The sequence below is a fragment of the Bison bison genome, unplaced genomic scaffold, assembly GCF_000754665.1.
Source record: "Bison bison bison isolate TAMUID 2011002044 unplaced genomic scaffold, Bison_UMD1.0 scf7180017864466, whole genome shotgun sequence".
Lineage (NCBI taxonomy): Eukaryota > Metazoa > Chordata > Mammalia > Artiodactyla > Bovidae > Bison > Bison bison.
The window spans coordinates 7,129,415-7,137,581 of NW_011495027.1; positions in this window are offsets into that span (position 1 = coordinate 7,129,415).

An 8,167-nucleotide genomic window follows, 5' to 3' on the forward strand; every position below is an offset into this window, starting at 1 on the left:
TTGTTATGGTACTATACTCAGTGTAGATTCAGACTCAGTCTAACATAAAAATGACTGATTTCATCTACTATATAAAGTCAGTGTATCGAAAATTATCACATTTACTGTGTTTTTCATTGCTTCAACTTGGGCTTTTGAGGAGACAGTAAAGAATCAATCTTCAAAGCCCAAAATTTGCACCAAAATCTTTATGAATGTTTCTGGAGCAGCTAAAGCCTGACTAGATACAGTTTAAATATATTCCTTTACAGTTTACATATATTGAAAGCCTGTTTTCAAGGCTCCTGTATCCAACCTCATAACTCCACACATTCTAACTGGTGGCTCCTACTGGCCTCACATGTTACAGTTTAGCGGTTGTCTCACAGTGAAACTTTCTCTGTGTGTGCAGCAGGGCTGCATCCATGGCATCCTACACTGATCACGCTCTATACTGTCATCTCCCAAACTAGCCTCTGGTCCTTTCTTCACTGCAGTGTCTGTAAGACTTAATACAGAGCCCTGCATTCCACAATTCAGTAAAGCATTTATTAAATTGTGTTATTCTTCCCAGTGTTAAAAATCAGATGAAAATCTTGCCTTAAAATACAGATGTTTCTACTGATCAATAAAACATGTTTAAGGTAAGAGAATTTAACTTTATTATCCAACATTAACGTTGGATGGATAATGTTGGCTTCCCAGTTGGTGCTAGTGTTAAAGAATCCTCCCACCAATGCAGGAGATGCAAGAGATGGGGGTTCAACCCCTGGGTTGGGAAGTTCCCCTGGAGAAGGGAGTTGCAGCCCACTCCAGTATTCTTGCCTGGGAAGTCCCATGGACAGAGGAAGCTGGTGGGCTACTGCCCATGGGGTCGCAAAGAGTCAGACACAACTGAGTGACTGAGGACATGCACATCCACCATTTGGGTTTACAATTTGCAGGAATATGTCACAAAAGTTGAATTAGGAAGGCAAATTAAAAGCCCTGGGCAAATAAAATTTTTTTCCATGATCCTCATTGTCCAAATCCTCTGTGTCCATAAGAAACACTATTTGTAGGAATGGAGTACATAACATTTAGATGACCTTGGATTCAGATCACACTGTGGATCCCAGATGGAAACCTGCAAGGGAAGAGAAGTACATGACATTAAGTCACAGCTGGTAATCCAGGTGGCCCCAGGGCTAAAGGAGTTAAACTAGTAAGAAATTAAGGGCCCCAAAGGGAAATAAGTTGCTTCCATTTCAGCAAAGACAGGCAATCAAAACTTTATACATATTAAATACTTTCTCAGGAAACATGCTCTGTTCCCTATTCACCACACACCTTTATAAGCTAAACTCCGTAACATTACAGAATTAATGTAACCTCTATAAATCTATATATTTTTACCTGATGCCCCACAAAGAAGGGAAAGACCTGCATCATGTCTAGAGAAAGATATGTATCAAGGTTTAATTTATTTAACTGGAAGAAGAAGACATTTCTTGTTTATAGGTTGACAGGAAGAGAGAAAAGAATAACGAGGGTGTCTGAGGATCTCCCAGGTCTGACAAGAGTCCCACGTCTGAGGGAGGCTCTCCTTTATATTTTTTCATCTCAATAAGTGGGACATTTCATGATCTCAAGAGATGGAGAGCAAAAAGCATGGTTACCCCTTTATTCTAAGACAGTGTTATGCAGCATTCACATGTTCTCACACTGCTTCCAGCCCTTTGCCTAAAGTTACCTAAAGGGGTAACTTTAGACAGTCATTCAGGCCCTCCTGGAGCCCATGTCAGAGGAGCTCTCTTGTCCAAAGGTGCCCCATTAAAAGGTCTGAATGTGTATATTTATAAAACATAAGATTTTATAGTTCAAAATAATTGAGGCTCATTTTTTTCACTGGAATGAATGCAGATTTGGGGGAACCAGAGTTTATATATTTGGGGAGTTCACTTTCAATGATGCATAAATAAAAATTCAAATTCAATCAGTTTCTGTACAGCAGAGATTAACACATTGTAACTCAACTACAATTTTTAAATTTTTAAAAATAAGAAAAAAATCCAAAAGTGAATATTTATTTAAGTGTGCAAAGCAACCATAACCAGTAGATTTTTCATATCTGTCAAATCATCAAACAGTTTCTCTCAGCTTTCAGTTTTTCTTCTATCAGGGTACTTTTCATAATCATTGAATATTAGTGTAATAATTCTGGAGAAGCTAAAAACATACAAATGTAAGGCACTCCCCTGTACTGAATTAGTGAAGTAAAATTACATGATCCATTACCTGACATCTGTTGGCCTCTGGATGGATACAGGTAGGAACTGTGTCAGGGAATCTTTGTGCATATTGGTTCATCAGCCACTTTGCCCAGAATATTCTGAGTGGATGACAAGTCATTAAAAATGGTAATTCCATTTTCAGCAATATCTTTGTATAAAGTTGACTCTGACAATACTGTAAAAAAAAAAAAAAAAAGAACTACTAAGATGTTAGAGATTCACTTTTTGTCCTACTGTCAAAAAAAGATTCTTAAAATGACAGATGAATCAAGAAAGATTTTACATGGAAAAAAAACAGGAAACAAATTTCTAACTTAAAAAATTAAATATACCTGTTTCCTTTGACATGTGATGAGATGCAACCAATCACATTTTTCATGAAAAATCTGTCTCTTAATTTGAGTTTATATCCTGTCCTTCCCAATTTGAAGTGTTAAAATATACTCTTTTTTTGTTAAAGTTGAAAGGGCTTCCCTGGTAGCTCAGCTGGTAAAGAATAGCTTATGGTTTTTCTGCAGTACACAGGGATACATTTTACTGGGACCTTTAATTCAAGGGATTAGGAGGGAAATAAGCAAACATACAGAAGCGGAGTAAGTTGGAGAAGGAAATGGCAACCCACTCCAGTGTTCTTGCCTGGAGAATCCCAGGGACCGGGGAGCCTGGTGGGCTGCCGTCTATGGGGTCACACAGAGTCGGACACGACTGAAGTGACGCAGCAGCACAGAAGTGGGAGTGGGCTTCCCAGGTGGTTCAGTGGTAAAGAATAAACTCCCAGTGTTGGTGCTGCAGGAAACAAGGGTTTGGTTGATCCCTGGGTAAGTAAAATCCCCTGGAGGAGAAAATGGTAATCCACTCTAGTATTCTTGCAAGAACAGTCCCATGAACAGAGAAGCCTGATGGCTACAGTCCGTGGGGTCACAGAGTCAGACACAACTAAGCAAGTCACGGTTTCACCTCACATCATAATCTGAGGGAGTAGAAGGGGAATAAGCAAATATACAGAGATGGGAGTGACCTCTAGGGGTCAGCCAGAATCCGCTGAAGTCAGTGTAGAAGTTCATGGAGAGTTTGCATGATGGGTTGGGACCTGGGCTTTATTTCAGGGCTTTAGAGCTCCAGTACTCTTGCCTGGAAAATCCCACTGACAGAGGAGCCTGGTAGGCTGCAGTCCATGGGGTCGCTAAGAGTCAGACATGACTGAGCGACTTCACTTTCACTTTTTCCTTTCATGCATTGGAGAAGGAAATGTCAACCCACTCCAGTGTTCTTGCCTGGAGAATCCCAGGGATGGGGGAGCCTGGTGGGTTGCCATCTATGGGGTCGCACAGAGTCCGACACGACTGAAGTAACCTAGCAGCAGCAGCTTTATTTCACAGATAGGGAGGGTCTTGAAGATTATTATTATGCTTGCTCAGAGCTGTGTTTGAGGACCAACTCTCTGATGACAGGAGGAGAGAGGATAAAGGGAACATTGGAGATAAAGGTCAACTAGGAGGCTGTTGCTATGGGCTGGAAGGCATGACTGATACAGTTTTAACACTCAAGGCTTATGTGAAAGCATTTTCCACAAGGTCATTCAGGGATTGTTTCCTCCCTGTTTGATATTCTGTACCCACTAAGATATTTTGCTTATCTGAAAGGTCAGAACTTGACTACTGCCAAGTCTGTGATCCAGACAATAAGAAGGGAAACATAGACTGGCAGAGTATAGGCTGAGCATTCTATGGCTCCTTTCCACATGTGCTTCTGCTCATATTCCATGTTCAAACTTAATCATGCATCTAGACTTAGCTGGAAAGCAGCGAGAAAACTATAATCCCTGGCTGTTTTTCCATTATCTGACTTGTACAATAGAATCATACAAAATTTAGAGCTGAAAGGTATGCAACAATAGCAGAGAAAAAAATTTACATCACAATATTAAACTCACAGCTTCAAGTATTGAACTCACTAGAGCTAAGTATAGTGATTTAAAAATGAGTAGAGGATCTGAGTAGATATTTTTCCAAAGAAGACATACAGATGCCCAACAGACAGATGAAAAGGTGTTCAACATCACTAATCATGAGGGAAGCACATCAAAATGAGAATGAGATATTTCATACCTGTCAGAATGGCTGTTATTAAAAAGACAACAGATAGCAAATATTGACAATGATATGAAGAAAAGGCAATGCTTGTGCACTATTGGTGGGAAAAATAAAGACATAAAGAACTATTAATATCAACTTCCTTCACCAAAGTCTCTCAAAAACTGAAAAGGAGGGATCACTTCCAAATTCATTCTATGATGTCAGCATTTGTTGTTGTTCAGTCACTAAGTCATGTCCAACTCTTTGTGAACCCATGGACTGCAGCACACCAGGCACCTCTGTCCTTCACTATCTCCTGGAGCTTGCTCAAATTCATGTCCATTGATTCTGTGGTGCTATCTAAGCATCTGATCCTCTGCTGCCCTCTTCTCCCTTCAGTCTTTCCCAGCAGTATCAGGCTCTTTTTCAATGAGTCAGCTCTTCCCATCAGGTGGTCGAAATATTCACGCTTCAGCTTCAGTATCAATCCTTCCAATGAATATTCAGGGTTGATTTCCTTTAGGATTGACTGGTTTGATCTCCTTAATGTGCAAGGGACTCTCAAGAGTCTTCTCCATAACCACAATTGAAAAGCATCAGTTCTTTGGCACTTAGCCTTCTTTATGGTCTAACTCTCACAGCCGTACATAACTACTGGAAAAACCATAGCTTTGACTATATGTACCTTTGTTGGCAACGTGATGTCTTTGCTTTTTAATACACTGTCTAGGTTTGTCATAGCTTTTTTTCCAAGGAGCAAGTGTCTTTTAATTTGTACACTTAAAATAGTGTAAAATTTATATTACTTATTTTAAATTACAAATAAAAAGGAAAAATAATAAGGCATCAATATTCATAATAATTTGAACAGAAATATAGAAAAGTACACAATAATACCAAAAGACTAAAAAAGGCTTTAAATAAAGAAAGCATACTTAAATATTAAAGCAATTAACTAAAAATAGTGCCTGTAAATCAGTTTGTATTTTCCTGTTATATCCAATGTAATCCCAATTATGGAAGAACTTCACAAAGTGGTCCTAATTGTCACTAAGAATGTTGGTAAGAGGAGCCAAAACATGGACCTGAAAAGAATTCACTACATTATTAAAAGAAAATATAAATGATAGTCATTTAAAGTGTGATACTGAGTTTACTAGGATGGACAGAGAGGACAGGATAGATTACCTGAGAAATAATAAGAACTGTCAGGCTGTTTTTAAAAAATACTAGAATTCAATCCATTTCCTATAGCTGACATCAAAATAAATTATCTGTATGTGTTAGTCACTCAGTCATGTCTGACTCTTTTTGACCCCTTGGACTGTAGCCCACCAGTCTCCTCTGTCCATTGGGCTTCTTCAAGCAAGAATACTGGAGTGGGTTGCCGTGCCCTCCTGCAGGGGACCTTCCTGACCCAGGGATCAAACCCCAGTCTCTTTTGTCTCATGCATTGCCAGGCAGAGTTCTTTACCTCTAGTGCCAGCTGGAAAGCCTCTCAAAATAAATTGCTCATGGGAAAAAGTTTCAAATGTCCCAATCTGAGATCTTGAGACTAATTTTATTCCCTCCTTTTCTTTCCATTCCTTTGCTTTTATTGAATTCAGTCAATCTCACCTACTCGATTAAGTTGTGTTTAGGACTATGACTATGTCTAGTCGATCTTCATACACCTTTACACCTCTGCACTTAGCACAGGTGCACACAAGTACATATGCTTCCTATCAGTTCAGTCAGTTCAGGCACTCAGTCGTGTCCAGCTCTTTTCTACCCCATGGACTACAGCACACCAGGCTTCCCTGTCTATCACCAACTCCCAGAGCCTGCTTCCTATACATACACACATACTGCAGATTTTTTTTCTCATGGGCTAGCCTTGACTCCTTTGTATATGAGACTTAGTGACTCCAGCTGAATTACTATGTCTCTGGTGCTGAGTACCCTAGAACAGGCTGCATGGAGTTTTTCACATGAAAAGCAGCCTAATATAAAAACATTCCACATCTGAAATTCAGAGGCTGTTTTATGGGAACTAAAATCCTGGAAAACATGTGAAACCACTAAGCATTTATACATATACAAAGTTTTGTATGCAAAGTTTTAATGTAATAATAGTAACATGCAAGTTAGCTTGATCTGTGACTATCTTTTATAAGTATTCTAGAAACTGCTACTCCAAGTACATGGGAAAGTGACAATTTAAAGCTTCCTCACAGCTAGCATTTAGAAAAAAAAAATCCCTAGGAAATATTTCAAGCAGCCTGACATAAAGAAATGAACAAAACTGCAAACAACCCACTGTACTGATCAGGAAGGAGCTGGTTTCCTAATAACCAGTGAATTTCTGCTGCTGCTGCTGCTAAGTCGCTTCAGTTGTGTCTGACTCTGTGCGACCTCATAGACAGCAGCCCACCAGGCTCCCCCGTCCCTGGGATTCTCCAGGCAAGAACACTGGAGTGAGTTGACATTTCCTTCTCCAATGCATGAAAATGAAAAGTGAAAGTGAAGTCGCTCAGTTGTGTCCGACTCTTAGCAACCCCATGGACTGCAGCCTACCAGGCCCTCCTTCCATGGGATTTTCCAGGCAAGAATACTGAGAAACTAAGTTTATTCTTGCTTTCACTTTTGACTGACATATGGTCAATAAAATAGTTTCAAGCTGTTCTTAATTGACATAACAAAACTCTTACTCAGGAGAAAAAGTAGAGGAGAGTCAGAGACTTTTAAATCTATAACATGACTACTCGGAATGTCACAGTTAGTATAGTGAGTAAGGCCACAGCACCACAGTGTTTCAGTGCACTTTTGCAAATACAGAGCCACCAAAGGGGTGAAGGGGCTTGAGTTCCAAACCTCCAGTTATATAAGGCATAAACCACAGGAATGCAATGTACAGCAGAAGCTATATGGTCCTGATATTTTAACAACATTGTATGGGGACAGATGGTTACAGATTTATTGTGGTGCTCATCTCATAATGAATGCACATGTCAAACTATGTCATCACATAGTATACCTGACACTAATGTAATATTGTAGGTCAACTATATTTCAATTAAAAATTATTTTTATAAAATATCAGTAAAAGAAAAAAAACAATACACCAGTATTATATGTACATAAAATGTATCATTTTTAAAATGTAACAAAATTAGCAAATAAAATAAACACTTTACATAGACATTTTACTATTTCTTATACACTTCAAATTGGCAAAATGTGGGGTTACTCTTATATTTGGAGTCAATTTATATTGAGTCATATATAATATCTATTGAGCCTATACTCTCTGCCAAACCCTGATTTATTTGCTGGAGATACATCTGTAAACACAAGAGGTCCCTGTTTTTATGAACTTGAATTTCAGGTAGTCATAGGCAAAAGTTAAAAAAAAAAATGCAGGTGATAGGATGAAGATTAACGTTCAAGGGAGACCTCAGTGAGAAGATCCTATTTAGAATAAGAAGTAATCGATCTTGCCAAGATCTGGGGTAAGAAAGGTTCAGATGCAGACAGTTGTTATACTCAGACTCCTAAGGCAGGAAGAACCTGGGTGTGTTCCAACAGCTCAAAGACCCAGAGAAGTCATATTTTTCAAAACAAGTTGCAGTGTTACTTATGCAGAAACTCTTTAAAAGATAAGATAATAGCAAAGAAGATAAGATAAGAGAGTACTTAATTCTATTTGTTACATTTCAGACACTGGCTTCCAGGTGCAGAGAAATACTGATGTTCCATGAGATCAGGAGAAGAACATATAAATATCTCCCCTCCTTCTTACTTCCCTTTTCCTCCCTTAAGAAGCAATGCTGAGTGGCAGGGGTGGTGGGGGGTGGGGGG